Source organism: Rhipicephalus microplus, chromosome 3, assembly GCF_043290135.1.
Source record: "Rhipicephalus microplus isolate Deutch F79 chromosome 3, USDA_Rmic, whole genome shotgun sequence".
Lineage (NCBI taxonomy): Eukaryota > Metazoa > Arthropoda > Arachnida > Ixodida > Ixodidae > Rhipicephalus > Rhipicephalus microplus.
In genome coordinates, this window is record NC_134702.1 from 141,340,130 (window position 1) to 141,358,937 (window position 18,808).

Genomic DNA, 18,808 nt, shown 5'->3' on the forward strand with positions numbered 1-18,808 from the left:
CTAAATACAAAAAGAAGCATCACGGCTTTCGATGTGCTGCAATCGAGTGCGCTGAACATGCTGTAACAAGTAATGCAACTGGGAAATATTGCAGTTAGATCCATGATACCAGACGATGGTTCAACCACATCAAGAGTCATTTACAATATTAACACGGAAATCCCAAACGCAGACCTTCCAATACTTATAAAACCAGCGAGTCAAGACAATATCATTATCAGCGTTGGCCACTTTGGTAACACACGTTGTGTGATAGTAACGTTCAAAGGTGACTGTCTCCGCGCCTACGGTGACTGTCTCTCCAACTGTTTATTCCTAAACCTGCGCTATGCTTCGACTGTCAGAAAATCGGCCATGTAATTGGTGTTCAGGGGCTCAGCAGCGTGCCACCGGTGTGCAGAACCACACTCGGAAGTCGACTGTAGCGCGACGACACTGAGGTGTCCTAAATGTCGGGGTGCTCACAAGGCTTTTTAAACAGAATGTCCGCACATGAAGAAGAGTTTTCTGTTCTATAGATGAGTGGCCGCCGTTAACGCGTACATGACGGACAGAAGAACCACAGCAGAAGACGTCTTCTTCAAAGCGAGCTGCAATGATTGAGGAGTTGCGGAACACAGATCAGCAAGAGACAGCTTTTCTGCAACCCTTAATTAACACGATTCACACGTTATTGAGGAACATGCACACAACGTCAGCACAAAGTGCACTACAAGTACTGAATGCTTTTAGTGTAGTACTTGCAGCACTCTAGTAAATAATTGATCACCAGCCACTGTTTTTCGGGAAAGATGTCTGAAAGGCAGCGATTATTCAATGGAATGCCCGGGGATCGAGGTCAAGCATTGTTGATTTCCGCCGGTTCGTGTACATCAACAAGTTCCCTATCATTGTCATCTGCGAGCCGAATTCACCGAACGAAATCAGATTTTCTGGTTATGAGTCATTCATGTAGTCTACAAATGCAGACATTAGCAAAGTTCTGATGTTTATTCGCCGTGACCCCACCTAAATTCGTCCGCCAGTGTCACCTCACGACGAAAATCAATTGTATGTGTAACAGTGAAGAAGAGACGTACCGTTATGGTTGTGGGTGCCCACCTATCTCCATCAAGCCATTAAAACCATACAAGACTACAAGCTATCCTGTCAGCAACTCCTCGTCCATGCATTATAATCGGCGACTTCAACACTCATCATAAAATCTGGGGAAGTTCGTCGACCAATGATAAAGGGATAAAGTTGGTGTCCTTCGCCTCCGACAACGACCTCCTCTTGCTAAACGACAGTAGTCGAAAGTTTCTGCGTGGTTCATGGTATAGCAGCTGTCTTGACCTAGGCTTTGTGTCGCACGACCTCGTCAGGTATGTTCAGTGGCTTCCAGAGATAGAAACGCATGGAAGTGACCACATTCCCACTTACGGTAAAATTGAAGGATTGTCCCAAGCTAAGATACGCGATAGCATTCAAATAGTGGACTGCTGGAAGTTTCAGTCTCTAATGAAAGAGCAATGCAAACAACCAGATTCCTTGACATAGATGAGTTAATCAAAAACACAATACATTATACAACTTGTACACTCACATGCTGTTTTAAAGTAAGGAAATTTGACAATGAATTAGAATGACTTCCAGCAATCTGATGGCGTCTATAACGAAGATACCAACGCACAGAGGCAATGGAAGACTTGCGGATCACTCGACGTATACAGAAGAAGATTTATCGCCGGATAGATAAATTCGAGTCACAACGTTGGACTGCTTTATTAGAGTTGCTCGACCCACGCAAACCTTCATTACAATTGTGGAAGACGGTACGAGGTCTCAGCACAAAACCCACTCGGTGGTCTCCATTCAAGGCTCTCGCACTTTCTGAACAGAGATGCGACATTTACGTGGCAGAATACTTTTGTGCCAGATTATCTAGGCCACTCGTAGTGCCCAATAGCCTATTTCCTTCGACCAGCTGTCCACAAATGCTGGATTGCCGCATGGATTTACCTTTTTCCTTTGTTGAACTCAGAGGAGCACTAGCTTTGTGTGGACGCACGTTGTCTCCACGGCGCGATAGAATTTCTTATAGGGCCCTGTGTTATCTGCGTGAAAACGCGAGAATCCTGCTTCTGGAGTTGTACAACAAATCCTGGCAAGATGGTACGCTCCCGACAAGCTGGAAGACAAGTCGCCTAGTACCACTTCTGAAGCCAGGTAAGTCACCGTTCGAGCTAGCCTCTTACCGTCCGATCCCATTAGCCAGTTGTGTAGGCAATGTTATGGAGGGGATGATCCCAGGACGACTGGAGTGGTACCTGGAGTAAAACGACACCTACCCAGATGCCACGGCAGAATCTCGGCGTGGTCGATCATCGATTGACAACATAGTCGACCTGGTCACTTACGTTCAATACGAGAAGCACCGTAAGCGCCTTTGCGCATCTTTGTTCTTAGACATCAAATGGGCGTGTGACAACATTACGCATGAAGCTGTCCTCGCCACTCTCGAAGATGTAGAAAGATGTGGTTAGATGTATCACTGAATACGTATTATTACCTGGCGATGCAATCCTTCTTTGTGAGCACTAAAGACGGTCAAAGATCCCCACATTACAGCCACCGTGGCGTCCCCTAGGGTGGCGTATTTAGCCCTGTGCAAGTAAATCTTACGCTAATCACTCTCACTAAGTATCTGCCAAGCACAGTCAGGCTATAAATGTACGCAGATGATATCTGCGTTTGGGCATCGACTGTAACACGCCTGCAGTCGCGATCGAGAATTCAAAAGCTGCCACTGAAACATTACACTACCTCCGAAATCGAGGCTGGGAAATTTCTTCCGAGAAATGCGCCCTCGTAGCTTTTACACGGAAGCCTATGAATAAGTACACCATAAGCATCAATGGTCAAACTATACCATACGTTCAATTGCACAAGTTTTCGAGCATCTTAATTATCAGGAATCTGTCATGAAGCGATCATGTCTCGTACATGAAAAAACGGTTAATAGACATCTGCAATCTACTGAAGTTCTTTGCAGGGAAGACTTGGGGATAGTAACATGGTGTGATGCTACAGCTGTACAGGATACTTTTTCTTGGTTTTCTGCGGTACAGATTACCGGCATTGACCAATGCGAGCAAAACAAGCCTACGAACGTTGCAGAGTGTTCAGGCCCAGGCACTCCCGATTTGCCTACGCTTGCTTCGTAGTGCGTCGACAATGGCTTTTATAAAGATCGCCGGTGACCACCTCCTCGCGACAAATATCGGCGTTGAGACATTCACGACACATATGAGACATATTGCTCGGACACCCTGCCACCACCTAGCCTCTTTACTAGCAGACACAGCATGTTCGTCTTTTTCCCAAACAATAACCACGTATCGCGACTCTTTGCCAACTTGCTTCACACCCGCCGCTAGGCCTTCGACTCGTCATTGGCGCCTGACTCAGGCTAACATGAGGTTAACAATACCTGGCATCCAGAAACAAAATGCAGATATGTCGTCACCTGCTCTTAAGCAGCTTGCTCTGCTCTTGTTATACGAGATGTAGCGAAACGGTATTCATGCATGCACCGACGGTTCCGTTTTACAGAACAGTTTAACGGCATCTTTTATTGAAGCAATAAAAGCCACAACAAGCAAATTCAAGACCTCCCAGCTTACGACATCGACGGGAGCGGAGCTCACAGCTCTTCGTGCAACATTGCAATTTATTAGTGATAAACAACCAAAAAATCGGACAATTTTCAGTGACTCTAAGGCGGCACTGCAATCTCTTCTATCACCTATACGCCACGGCCCGTACGAACAACTGGTGTTTCAGATTTCAGAATAGACTCACCATTTAATTGAGAAATGAAATGGCCTAGCCTTTCAATGGCTTCCAAGTCAGGGTGGAATAATTGGCAGCTGCCCGTTCTGCCCATACTGAAACCCATCAAATATTCATTCCGCTTTTTAGAAGTGACGCTGCATGGAAACTCCGCATGCTTGCTTGCAAGCGCACCACGTTGCAATCGAATGAGCCACAATTCACCTACGATTACATACTTTAGGCCCAACTCTCAATCTTTGAATTTCTTCCGAACATCGCCGACCAGACGTTACTATGCTGTGCAGGTTATGATAGGGTGTCGCATTTACTGACGCGGACTATTTCCGCATAGGAATGACGGGCACTGCTGAATGTGACCATTGCGGTAGTGACAAAACAACTTGGTATATTCTGTGCAATTGCCTAAAGTACTGCTCGCATAGACAGTCACTCTGCAATGCACTTGACCAACTGGACAACCAGACTTTTTCGGAAGAAAACATTCTGTGCTACCGACAGGACCTTATGTCACATAAGAAGGCTGTGAAGGTGCTCCTGTGCTTCCTGAGCTCAACTGGCCTCTTCAAACGACTGTGATCGGAACACCCTGTATGTGCGTGCATGTGTATTTTTTCTTAGTTTATTTTATATCTCTTTATCTCTATCCTCTTTCCGACCCTTATTTCTCCATCCTTATACAGAGTAGTGAACCAGTAATTTTAGGTCGACCTCCCTGTCTCTTTCTTTTATTCTCTCCCTCCCTCTCTCTTGTTTTTTAAAGACGATACTCTTTCTTAGGAAACTTCAACGCCAAAATATATTAATCTGTCTGTCTCTCGATATGTCAAATGAAACTGCTCAAGTACGACCACACCCACAGAGCCCATTTACGTTGTCCGGGTGTATGCGTTTAAACGAGAGTGATTGTCGATTTAAAAGCAAATGTTGCGCATGTCTGAGGCACAAGGTCAACACGCCCATATTCAGTGGTGTGTTTCTTTATACTAGAAAAGGCATACATAAGTAATGCTAGGAACTGTAGCGTTTTTACGCTGCGCTGACAATGCAACACCATGCAGGAAAAGAAAGGTTTTCTTTTCCTGCATAGCATCACTTTGCTGAGACAACTCTGTGCTGCCACTTACTTTGAAATCTACAAAACATGGCCTCTAAGATGTTTTTTTTTTTGAGATTACCGACAGATGGCACTCGTGTTTCACGCAGCGTCTTCATAATTCTACTCACAAATTTTCTCGCGGAAAGCACCAAATAAATACTTTATTCTACTCACTCTCTCCAGACAGTCTTTCAACGACATTTGCTGGCGAACATGCAGATACGGATTATATTTCTTGTCGTGTGTCAGCCGAGCTACTTTAGAACTTTCGCAGAAGGCATTCCACAACCGTGTATGCTATTACTGAGATCTTAATGTCTACTGAATACATTTCACAAAGTGCGCGAATGCCTTTCGTTTTCTGAAAACTGAATGCACGTTCTTGTGGAGCACGTATGCTGCCGAACATAAAATTTTTCTCGAAGGACGAGCAGCTACTGCTTGCGCCATGCGACAGAAGCCTGTCATCCCCATCTCGGCGTTGCTATCGCAATCAATGTTCCTTCAAGCTCTCTTCATTTTGTAATGAGGCCACCTGCTTTGTGAACGCTTCGACATATTCGCGGAATGACATGGCCAACCCCGCATAGGGTTCTGTGCCGCTAGTTTGCAGCTGGGGTCCTCAACTTGCACATGATCCTATCATTCATTTTGTCTTTCATTTTACAGCCGGATGTACGCTATACGCTAATGCAGTTCATGTGGAAACATAGCCATCTGCGCGCAAATCATAATGTGCATGCAGTCGTTGTTTTGTATTCTCTTTTATATAGCCCACACATCCTGAGCATCCTTTCGCTCATGCGGCTCTCCCCTGCGCCACATGCTGCACTGAAAGAAGAAACAACTGTTTGTGGTACACAACGTTTTGCCCTAATTTTGCTTTTTCTGCAGAAGTTATGCGTTTAACTTTTTTGTAGCACCAGAACAATACAGGAGCTCTTCGCATTTAAGGCAGAAATAGAACACTTGGTGATGAACAAACTTGATCATTTATCTACCTTTGCTGCCTGAGACAAATATTAGTGACATTTATTCGTCGTGTACAGTAATTACCTGCGTTATTTTCTCTTTGCATGCGGGAGGTTTGAGTGCTAGCAGGGGAGATTGAACTTACCGCGATGACACTTTTCCATGGGCCAGGGCACGCGCCTAAGGATAACAAGTAGGCTTTGATGAATTAGCAACAGGTACATTTTAAAGTACAAATCGACTGATTCACGTCTGTTCTAAAAATGGTTGTTTATTACGTCATAAACAGCTCCGTAGTTCAACATGATAGTCCGTCATCTTTCTTTGGTCTTCAGCGACCATGCAGTTCCCTGCTATCGACACTCTGTTTCACTGACAAACATCATCGAAACATTGACGTAGCGTATCTTTCAGCATTCCTACGTGGAAATTCGTCATTATAGATTGTGTGAGACTGCCGTTTGAGCAGAGCAGTGTCCTCAATTTCCAGCGATGATGTTTTTGTTTCTGGTATTTTAAAGGCATACATTTATATTGTTCAGCATAAGTAAATCCCTGCTTCGATCAAAGTCCCTTTCGAACATAGAATAAATAGACGATATTTTCACGTCTTCAAAACCAAAGATAGGAATATTTTTTCACAGCGATGAATTGAAAATGTCTTAAAAGCGATTCACAAAGCAAGAATAAAGTAATTTTGCTCATTTGAAGTAGCTTTTCCACTTGAATTTGGTCTTTGACATTTGCTGGTAGTCATTTTCAAATATATGTCCAGCGTATGGTTTGGCAGTAGCTTTATTATTCAAAACGATAAAGTGAATCAGTTTTTCAAAGCTTACGATACCTATAACTAACTTATTAGTAAGGTATTTGCCATTATTTGCAGTACATACAAATGTTAGCAAACAATAGTACACTGACAGATATCTGCAATACTTGAACATGTCACAAAACTTATCAATCTACTTAGTTCCATGCAATAATCCTATCTAGACTAGTCGTTTTATTTGGTGATTTTTAAATGAATTGTTCTAGGTATTTATTAATTTTTTTAGATTAAAAATTCAAGTGCACACTAATATGTTAACTCAATGCGCTCAAGACTGTCTTGTAATGGAGAAATTCTTTGTCTATCCGCGTTGTCTCTAAAGGTAATTAACCATTTCTTAACAGAAAGATTTATGGACAAACATTTCCTGGAAGGTACTATTTTCGCTCTTTTTGTGCTTCGAATGACGTCCTTCGTTTAGTAGGGTGCGACCGTGCACAAAATATCAGCCCACCTAAATGCAGGTGCTATAAACAGCCGACATCTTAACCATCAGTTGCACAATGCGCCGTGCAAAGAACCAAGGCAGAGATGTCATTCGGAAAGTGTGCTACACAGTGCGTGAAGCAAGACCTCATGGGTCTTCATAACGCCTCAGCAAAGAGCTGTTACATAGGAAGTTCTCGTAAGAACAACTGTTAACGTCTGATAATACGGTACATTCTTAGCTAAGCCCGGCGATAGTTTTATTCCCAGATTGTGGGCGAGAATAGCTGAGAATACAAACGTCGCTGACAAAAAAAGACAAATAGAAACCCATCCATGTTCTCGTATTCACACAAAGAGCTGCCTAATCCTCCGGAAACGTGTTGTTAGTCTTCCTGCAGGATACAAATTAAGGTCCGTGATTTCGCTTAACATACACGTCTTCCTTTTAAAAGACGTGTATATTAATACGTCTTTAAACAAGTTGAACTATGTTAACACATATTTCGACATGTTTTTTTCGACATATTTCGACATTTTATTCAAAACATTAACCAAATATCAGAATGAAGAGGCTTTAGCCAATCGTAGTTATTCTTCTTTTAGCCGTTTCGACTTAGACAAAGAGTCTAAAGCTTGTTAAGACACAGCGAAAGAAACCGAACTACCGTTCTTGGTAATAATAAATGTACAATCGTTCGAAAACAGTGCATTTCATGATGCCAAAATCATGAAAGATTGTGCAGTGCACTGTCTGGGACAGTACCTAGAATTACCACTGTAGTTTTTACAGGCCAGACTTGCAGTTTAGTTTTTATCTAATAGGGAAAAATTCTCGCTACTCTCCCGCCGTTTCAGTGCAAACTTCAGGTGAACCGTTTTTTAGTATAAGCAATGACACCTACTTAGAAGAAATGGGTACAGCTTCTTCTTCTCATAATACATACATGCACAGTTTTTTTTTCTTTCAATCTAAAAGGTGCCGGTGCTTTGAAGCGTCTAGGAGCAAAATATCACCGCTTTATGTAGCTGTGTGCTGATATTAAGCTCTGTTTTGAAAGCGCTGAGTGTCAGATGAAGCTTCTCAGTGAAAATTTCGTTTTTTTATTTATGAGAATGGTTGTACGGGGAAGCAAGTCTAAGGGCAATACTTCTAGAGGGCAGGAATTCAGACGCATGTGGTTACATGAGGTAACTTATTACTTATCTGAAGCATTGTTTTTTCTAAGCCTAATACTACATATACTCATTATCATTGAACACGGTGAGATCTTAGTACACGAATGTCTTAATACATGTATTACTTTTTCCTCAGGATAGCGTGATCAGTTTCACGGCCGCTGGGTAAAGAACAAGATGCGGCCTGCTGTGTGTTGCGGAAGTGGTGGGACGGGCCTAGTTCACCTCGTGCCCACTCTGGCGCCACTGCTTCTCTTAGGAGAAATGCTTTAACGTGTGCACACATTTATGGGAGTCACAGTAGGCCGTAAATAACGTGTTTCGTAGCTGCACATCACAGGTTCGATTCTGTATTGTTATTAGGAGTACCTAATACACCACATATGTGAACGATTTGCCCTAGGAGGGCCAATCATTTGTCGAGTATAGGTCTCAATACTCTCCATGAATGATGCCCGTTTGACTCACCTGAAACGAAAAGGTTCACTGATTTCATTCATGGGGAGGCGATTTCCGGGCAGTTATAAAGGGCTGACGTATTGGCCCACCGAAAAGCACCGCGAAAGCACACACAATTTAAATGTTGGTACTTTTATTGCAATAACAACGCCGGTTGCGGTCTAAAGACCGGGTTACACAGCGAAAGCTTACGACCCAAACAACATATGCATTCTCAGCAAAGGCCTCACACAAACTTGCACACTCGGCAGCTAAATGCAACTCTCATAATCACTTAAAAGGTATTCAAAACAGCGAGAACAAACTTACCGCCCTACGAATGCACTCTCACGCACCATAAACTGCGCATGAACACTTCGCGGCCTCATAAATTCTCCGCACGCGTGTTCTCCACAATTCTTCGAACGTGTCTATAAAATTTCCCTTCAAGAAAACACTGCATACAACGAACTCCAGCGCTGGTGGTGGTGCCAGCTACACTCTTCAACAAAGTACTTCAGCGGTGTCACAACTTGATTCTTTAACGTTTGCTCACTGCCCACCATGACTCACTCACACCGCTCATTGATGAGAACTTCTTTGCTGATTTTCATCACCCATTCTATCCTCCGACACATCTAGTTTGGATACGTCGCGGTTTCGCGAACATTCGAAGTAATTGTACTGCGCGTAGCACCGCAATGTTCATATACTGTCGCGCCACCTAGCGGAATTCAGGAATGTCCTCTAGGATAGCCCGTTGGCAGACACTCCCAATGCTTCCTCGTTCGGTGGTGCTAACCGCAGTTTTGATGCGTTAGCAAGAAACGAACACAAACTACTTTGTATGTTTCGTGCATCAGTGAATGTACGGGACCATCGGTGACACCATAAGTTTAATTCGTTCTTGCGAGACACGAAGTTTTCGCGAAAATACGCGGCAACACGCTCTTTCGATTATAGCCCACAGAGTACACATATCGGCTTCGCGAGATCTTTAGCGGCAGCTTTAGATACCTAAATGTTATCATGTGACCAATCCAGTTAAAACTTGCCGTGTTTTCTGCGCGTATAGCATTCGTCAGTGGTTTTGTTGTGCATGAAATCCATAACAATTATTTTACGCCGCAAGTAGCGCACGCTCATGATTTGCGTTTCTAAACCTTGGCCTACGCTGCGTCGCTTGTATTTTTACGTTTGTTAATATATGGCAGCACACTGCAAGCGATTCCCTTTTTTTCCGGGAATCGGAGCGAATTCATCTCTGCCCCGTGAGATAAACGTGGTGTGTAACGACGTGTGGGTGTTGTGCGGGGTGACTGACGCGTTGTTGGCGCTATCGAAGTCGTTTGGCGGAGAGAATTCCTCAAAATACTTTCAGCAGAGATATTCAAAGAAGCTGCCTTGAAGTCGAAGATTTTTTACTGGACCTGAATGGTTCGCAACGTGTTGAGAGTGACTGCGACAATCAACGATCAGCTGGCATCTCACACGCAGAGAGTTGCACTTCACGTCCCATCGTGCGTTAATGTTTTTCCCCATCGCAAGTAAGCTTGATTGTATTTGTTGTGTAATATTCTTCAGAGAGCTCAAAATAAGAATATATTTTTTCTTGTGCCTTGAATGTGACCCAATTACCGTGGATATTACAAAGTGCCACAAGCCGTGAACATGCTCGAGCTCGGCCAGCGAATTGAAATGGTTAGAGCATTGAAATATGCCATTACGACTATAGTCTACGCTAACTTCTTTTGAACTTCACTGGTGCCGTCCGAATTACATTGTTGTTTGACAAATTTTCGCAATTTTAACGTTGCTAAAATCGTATACGTGTTGATATCCTTGCTTCGATCGTGCTGATGGAATCTGCAACATTAGACTGCAGGGAATTGCGTACTATTAGAGTCTGATCATGGCTGAAACACAAAAGCTACTTGACGGAAAGCTAAATGCTTGTGTTCTGTTGAAGAACCAGCTGCATGATGCTTACAGCGCAAGTTAGGACGATGGCGTAGCATGTTTGCAAACCATGGCTACGTTAAACATGTGGCCCTGTGCAGCTGTGACGGCGCGCTACTCGCTAGTGAATCACTACGGCGGCAAACCCGTCAGGCAGGCTCGGCACCAATTATCTCGTAGTACCGTTCCGTTCATACGTCAATTCTAGTTCCCGCAGTTTTCTGTAGGACGCACAGGATTACGCAAAGCATCGTTAATACACGGACGATCAGCTGACACCACCCCTGTTCGCGCTGCAGCAAAAAGTGAGGTATAGCGAACATTCAGCAATTCCTATCGGTTGGGAATGTACTTTGGTTCGATATACAAACATTTGGCGATCAAGAGGGCGAGTTGACAGGTCCATCATGCTTCCGCAGCCATCTTCGATTACACGGCGTGCCACCTATAGGCCAATGCCCACGCGTGTAGTGTCGCCTGCAGTGTCACTGCTCACTCCACTTTCAGCGGTCGGATAAGTTAGTGTGCATTTTGGCTGTTAGTAGCGCTCAACGCGGCTGAAATTTTTATTTCAGGATGTATCGAAATACCGTTAAAAGAGCAGTTACTGCGTCTTTTTTCATGAACATTCAAGAAAAGAATTTCTTTGTTACTTTTACTAATAATACAAGAGTGGTGACTGTTTGAGCTCAAGTATTGAGATTATCCTGATGCTCGAATAGCAGCAGACCATTGGCATCGATTGCGTTTCTTTCGGATAATTTGTTCAGATTGTACAGTGGTGAGCCGCGGTACTTTTTATCGATCGGCATTACGAATCTCCGTTTTATTTCAGCTTAGAAATATCAATGTTAGCTTGTGTGTTAGACTTTGCGTGCTACTAAGACGAAGCGAACATGTCTAGAGGCTGTGAATCATGTCAGCTGCTGTGCTTCACCAACGTCCGGCTGCGCAGCCTGCAGCGTGCAAATTCAACGCCGGCAAATCACTCATAGACTGCTACGAAAACAAAATAATCATGCACAATATGAACGTGCTCACTCGTGAGTAAAAATGCGTTGGTTTGCATCTAAACTTGACCCCCTTTTTTGCTTGCGCTACAGTTTTTGTGATTTCACAAGGCTTTTCGACGTGTACAGCTAGTTAGATAAACACCTTGTGAAAGTTTGAGATTGTTTACTTTGTTGTCACATTCACTGAAAATGTCTTTACTGCTAAACTTTGTAACGCAGATCGCATCGTGACAGCATAACTTTTACATGTTTCTGCTTAAAGTGAGTATGCTGCAATATATGCTCAGAAATTCAACGCATGGTCAAGTGAACCTTTAGTACATGTACGGGTTCGGACATTTTTGGGAAGTTTACAATCAAGCATATTACATTTGCATATACCATATAGTCCATCCAGTTGGGCAATCGCTTAGCTTTGTTCTTTGAAGGACGTCACTAAAACAACTTCGTTGAAATGCCACCCACAAGATAAATTCACAAAAGCAGCAATGTTACATCCACACTACCTCTCTTATATGCAGCGTTCTCATATACCTTCTTTCAGTCATGCAGCACAAATCTGTGCATGCTTTTACCAGAGTAACCAGGACTGTTTTTTTTTATCTTACAACCCAACCGAAGCTTCCAAAGAATTGCTCATATCAATTTACGCTTGCATGCTCCATTGCTGAACCTACCTCAAGTCAGCGAAAAATGTGTCATCACTGAAAGCAAGCTCATGGGCTGAAATCGTGGAAAGGTATGGTTTTAGACGCTTCATTTAATAAACCTATATTCATTTACTTATTTCTGTATCACCCTTCTAATGACTCAGTTGTTTCTTTTTCTCAGAAAAGTGGACAAAACAGAGACCATTATTTTCAAGCTACCCACATCAAGAAGTAAGAAGCTGAACAGTTGTGATAGTGACAACCTCATGCACCACCAGTATACCAGGCGGACAAGTAGAAACCTTACAACAAAAAGCAGTGATGGTGTACGGTGTGTTCAAGCTGCACAAAATTGGGTGCACAGATTGTTGTTTCATCTCTTATGAATCACTCAGTTCAAAGGAAATGTGCAGGCTTCAAATTTCTTGGACAGTGCATGTAATGTGGTGCTCCTGCTGTACTCACTCTGCGTGTCAAACTTTGCATAGTGTATCACATGTAACTAGGTAATAAATTAGCCAGTAGAAGTGCATATTTAGAGCACTTATTTTTACTATTGGCTATAGATTGCTTTGATTGTAAAGACTGTTGCAAGGCAGTGGTAGGTATAGCTACAAATGTGCTGAAAGTAAGTTACTGATACCACGTGCTCGTTGGCACAGACACTGTCAAAATTCAAAAAGAAGAAACTGCAAGAATTCATCTCTTGCCTCGCCGTAGTGGTCTAGTAGCGAAGGTACTCGGCTGCTGACCAGCGGGTCGCGCGATGTAATCCCGGCTGCGGCGGCTGCATTTCCGATGGAGGCGGAAATTTTGTAGGCCCGTGTGCTCAGATATGGGTAAACGTTAAAGAACCCCAAGTGGTCGAAATTTCTGGAGCCCTCAACTACGACGTCTTTCATAATCATATGGTGGTTTTGCGACGTTATACCCCACATATCAATCAAATCAAGAACTGGTCCCTTCATTAAGAGAGACATGTCTTGCTGAAGTAGCAACCGCAGAGCCGAACCACGAGAATCAAATAACAAGAATAAGAATCGGGTAGATCGCAATCGCCAAGCATTCTGAAATCATGAATGATAATCTGCCACTAACCGTCAAGAGGAAGGCACACAACAGCTGTATCTTGCTGGCACTTACCTATGGAGCAGAAATCTGGAGGCTTACAAACAGGGTTCAGCGTGAATTGAGGACGACACAGCGAGCAATAGAAAAGAACATGATTGGTGTAACCATAAGGTGTAAGAAGATAGCATAGTGGGTCAGGGAACAAACCGGCGTTAAGGATGTCATAGTTGAAATCAAGATGAAATGGACATGGGCCGGTCATTTAGCGCGTAGGCAGGATAACTTACTGGATTCGCAGAGAAGGCAAATGCTCGAAGGGGAGACAAAGTTAGGTGAGCCGGTAAGATTATTATTTATGCTTGAAAACGTGTTTGTATACATTGACAAAGTTAACGTAATCAAAATGAAAGGTAATCATCAATTTACATTAACTTGCATTTCTTCCACTGTGACTCCATGACCACCGCTCATAGCTTGCCCATGGGCCCCAGTTCCGCATCCGAAATCTCCTCTGTTTAGAAATGCTGCTGTTCAGTTGTTTTTCAGCTCTACTAAATTTAGTTTTATTTTATTTCCCAAAATAAGGTGATTACTCTAGATAGAATTCTCCGGCAGCAACGAAAACAGGGGGCTCCCAGTTTGAATTAACCATTGTGGACACGAATGTGTTCAAATTATCAAGAGATTTCCACCATGGAAATACACAGGGCTATGCACTTTTACGCAACCGAGTTCAAATAACGAGCATTTACTGCCATAATATTTGTTTTATGTAGAATACCTTACAGATGACAAGAAATTTTATAGGTAATCTTTTTTAACAGAACAATTACTGAGTGCACTCAGTGGGTATAATCAGAGTTGGACAGTGTTTGTACATGTTGACGATTTTAATGTGTACTAAAAGCTATTTCCTTGATATTTCTGGAAAAATGTTGCCAAATGAACTAGTTTTGTATGACACCCACGTTAAGAGTGATGTAGAGAGTTGGGTAGTAGTGAAGAATGAAAATCTGAATTCAGCTGGTGCCGTCGTTCATCGTTGGAGCAGTGTTTGTGATGAGTATGCAGCACTCGCACGATAAAAATTCATTTGTTCATCTCTAAATTAAAAGCATAAAAACTTTCAGGGTCATTCAAAAAGTAAGGGCCATTTGGTTTCAAACAAGCAAATGTTCATTAGCAAATGTTTGTATTGATCTACTCAGTTTAGGGAAAACTATCTTCACTTTTCTGCACAACCACTCCTAACTTTTTAGCACTTTTCATACCATCACAGAAGTTTCTTTAGTGAATCTGCAGAGAAGGAAATAACCACTTGGATCTGGCTCAGAACAGCAGGGCGTAGAAACAATGTTTCCAACAAAAATACTTGACCTTTCCATTGGCTATGACTGTGGTGCAAGATGCGTGTTCTTATGTAGGAGGACGATTCTGGCTGGATGAGAATTTAGGGTGTTATCAATGTTCATCATACTTTCTCTCTGGTGAGGGTTCCACAGTATACATCAGCTGTAACTGTGGCCCGTATTTTATGAAATAAACGTAAAAATTGCCCTTTTTGATTTTTAAAATGCTAGCCATCCTTTTCTAACTGGAGTAAGCTAATTTATTTATTTTTTTGGTTTTTGTGAAAATCACAGTGTAGTTTCTGTGATTGCGTACACTTTCAAGCGTCGTAAGCTGTGCAACAGTGTGCGAAAACAAATTATCCCTGTCTTATCGGCAGCAGTCTTAACACACTCGTCCACAAGACGTCCTTAGGTGCTTGAATTGGTCGGTAAGCATTTTGGAATCTAGCTTGAACAAGCTTTGTGATACCTGGGCCTATCAGCTACAATTGTGCAAATTGAAGCAAGGCCAACAAAGGGAATTTTGTACTACAGACCACTAACTATTAGTCGTCAATCTATTGCAATATCCAGTCCACTTAAATAGTTTTGTTGGTCTGGATGCTTGGCGAGACACTCCACTCTTTGTCGTACGCATTTTTGCAGGCATTTCGGAAGTCTCAACACTGTGTTTTGACACTTGTTTGACTCCTCACAGTTGGTTCATGAACTAGGCAGATCTCCCCGCAAATTGCAAAAGCCAGTGATTCTTTTTCATGCAAAATTGTAATTACAGTGTGCACCTCACAATAGGCGGGAGCATTAATATTCGCTGACATTGCTATCTGTGTTCCACGTCAAGATGATGATTACCGAGCCAGCACAATCTTTTCGGTGCTTACACAGAAAAGTACCACTTTTATCTGTGCATGCAAATCTTCAGTTTGACGTGCAAACATAGAAAGATTAAGAAATGGCTCCTATTTTATGAATAACCTGCGTAGAAAATGTCATTATACAGATTGGCTGCAATGATTACTCACCGCACATTTTTCCAACCATGCAGCAGTGACTTCCAGCCCTTCTCAGCTGTCTAGTATTACTAGTGTTCCACATGTCCCTATTGTATGCGCATATGTCCTGTGTAATGTATTGCGAGTGCTGTCCACTGATGCATTAATTCGTTTTTACAAGTGAGTGCTTTTGGGAACACTAACAGGCATCCTCTAACTCGCGTGTCAGCTGAGCAACAGTGGGCAAGCAAGGGCAAGGGTAGCTCCATTCTCTGAACTTGTCATCCGTGAGAACTTTCACAAGAATGCTGACTTGCTGAAATGTTTGCCTAAGGCTTTCACGATTCGCCAACTGTTACTCAAATAAAGTGTCTTGTCACTACAACCTTTTCACTTGTTTTGAAATGTAAACTAAATTTTCTTTTCGCCATGATCTTGTAACTGGTGTTTTCCCAGGATGCACGCGCTTAGCACAACTGGAAGTTAACCTAGTTAGTCGTAAAAAGATCGGACGCGCAGACAAGAACACAGATATTAAACACAATATCACCAACAATGTTATATGCATAGATACCTAGCTCAGTCATTTTTTTTAATCAATGAGATGTGCCTCTCGCTAGTGTGTTGTCAAGTATCATATTACAGCACAGGCTAATCGTTCCGACAATGCACTTTTTGAGGGACTGTGTGGTGAGAAAGACAATGGGGAGCATGGTACGAAGTACTGTGCAATAGGTGTTCAGTGTAAATGTTGTTGTCTGACTAAACGAGACGAGAGAGAAAGCTCCACAATTTCAGCGGGTAGTTTTAATGAACAGACGGCTATTGCTGCTTTTTTGTATGTGTTAATATACTCCGTGACTCTGTGAGTGACAGTGTTCCTTGTTCACGTGTATACTGTTACATTCACGATTGTCAATAAACAATTTGAGCTTACTTGCTAGGCGTGCTTTTTGCCAGGTGAGGCCTCTCGGTCACCTGGTGACATAGCAGAAATATTCATAGTAACAATAGAATGCCGTATGCGCAAATACCACCCCGAAATAGCAGTGAATAAACGCCCACAAACCTGCGGCGCGCACCGCAACCACCCGCCCCTGCCCCCGAAGCAGCCGCTTCTTTGCCCTAGCGCAATGATGATGCTAGTCCTACCAGCGGCATCTCTAGGGGGATAAGTTAGTTCACAACGCCACCGATACCCTTATTTTTGTAGCACTGTCGAAGGTACAGTTTCCCATGTTTAATTTGTATTATACAGGTATTCTGTGCTTGTAGCACATACTAGGTTGGCAGCAGTGGGAAAGGGTTCTGTCTCGCTGGTTCGTCTGCGAGAGCAGTCGCCCCCAAAAGAGGCCCTGTTTCAATATCTTTATTTCCCCTCATTTGTGCTGGTTGGCTGACACATGTGTAGAGGATAAGAGGACGCCCTGGGCGCCTTTTGATGCTTCCTTTCTTGTTTCGTTGCGCGCTGTAGGGAAGGAAACGCTTGGCACGGCGATATGATGCTGTCGATCAGCCAATATACATGGTTTTGAGCTTTCTGCTGCACCGTTAGAGCTGCGAACTTTTTAATCTAATCGGCCAACCTCACTTTCTGTCTCCCCTTCGTGCATTTGCCTTTTCTAAGAATACAGTCAGCTACCCGTAATGATCAGCGGTTATCTTGCCAATGTGATACGTGCCAAGCCCATGTTCATTCCTTCTTCTTGATTTCAACAATGACATACTTAACCTAGGTTTGTTCCCTGAAATAGTCTGCCGTCTTCTCTTCTGTTAGGATACACCTATCATTTTCCTTTCCATCGCTTCGTTATGTCGTCCTCAATTTAAGCTGCATTCTCTATTTAAGCCTCTAGGTTTCTGCTCTGTAGAGAGTACTCTCTTGCTTCGCCTCTACAGTTAGTACAGTTCCTGAGTAGGCAAATTCTTTTACAACTTCCAGCGTTTCTCCACTTATCCCAAAGTGCTGTTTTTGCCTAGATTGTTCCACATTACTTTGCTCTTTGCGTACTAGTTTGCAGACCTACTCTTCTGCTTAACGTGTCCACTTCAGCCATCATGAGCTGTAAATGGTCCCCTGACACATCAAGGCAATGTCATCAGGAAATCGCCGCTTACCAAGGTACTCTCCATTAACTCTTATCCCTAACTCTTCCCAATCTAGGTCCCTGAATTCCTCTTGTAAACACGTGGTGAATAGCATTGGAGAGATCGTGTTTCTTTGCCTTACACCCTTTTTAAATGCGAAGCATTTCTTAGCGAACTTCGGCGAGTTTGAGCGTATCTATCCATCCATCTATCTATCTAGCTGCTTACGTTTGGGTGCTCTCGTGGTCACCCCCTTAACTTCACGTGAGCCAATATTAGCATAGGAGTGTAAGATGGTTTGGAGAATATGACGCGCTGCTCAAGACCTCAATAATGTCCCAATCCCGTCACGTACGTCGTCAAATACGTCCCGCCAGACAGTGGCGCATACCCAGGGGTGGGTATGTGCCACAAGTGATAGACACTTTTATTTATTTATTTATTAGAATACCCTCAGGGCCCGTAGGGCATTACAGAGGGGGTGGGAACAACATTTTGTAACACACAAGAAAAAAAGACAAAGAAAAGAAACAAGTGTCAGATGCGCAAATCACGAAGGCAACATAAATCAACTAAAAATGTATAAGTAAGAATTCAAGCACATACAAGACAAAGATAGATAATGAAAACTGCGTATAGTTACAAACATTGCTGAGAAATTGCAGTCTTGAATAACAAAGGGTCTGTTATTGTTACAACGGAAGAGGGAAGGTGGTTCCAATCGGCGGCTGTTTTCGGTAAGAAGGCTGCTGAAAAAAATTTGGTGCGGCAAAACGGAATGGCAACCTTATGTTGGTGATCAATGCGCGATGAGTGGTATGACGGTTGTGAAATGAGGTCTCGCTTCATTGATGGATTGTGAAAAAATATCTTATGAAAAAAATGCAGTCGCACCAGTTTCCTCCG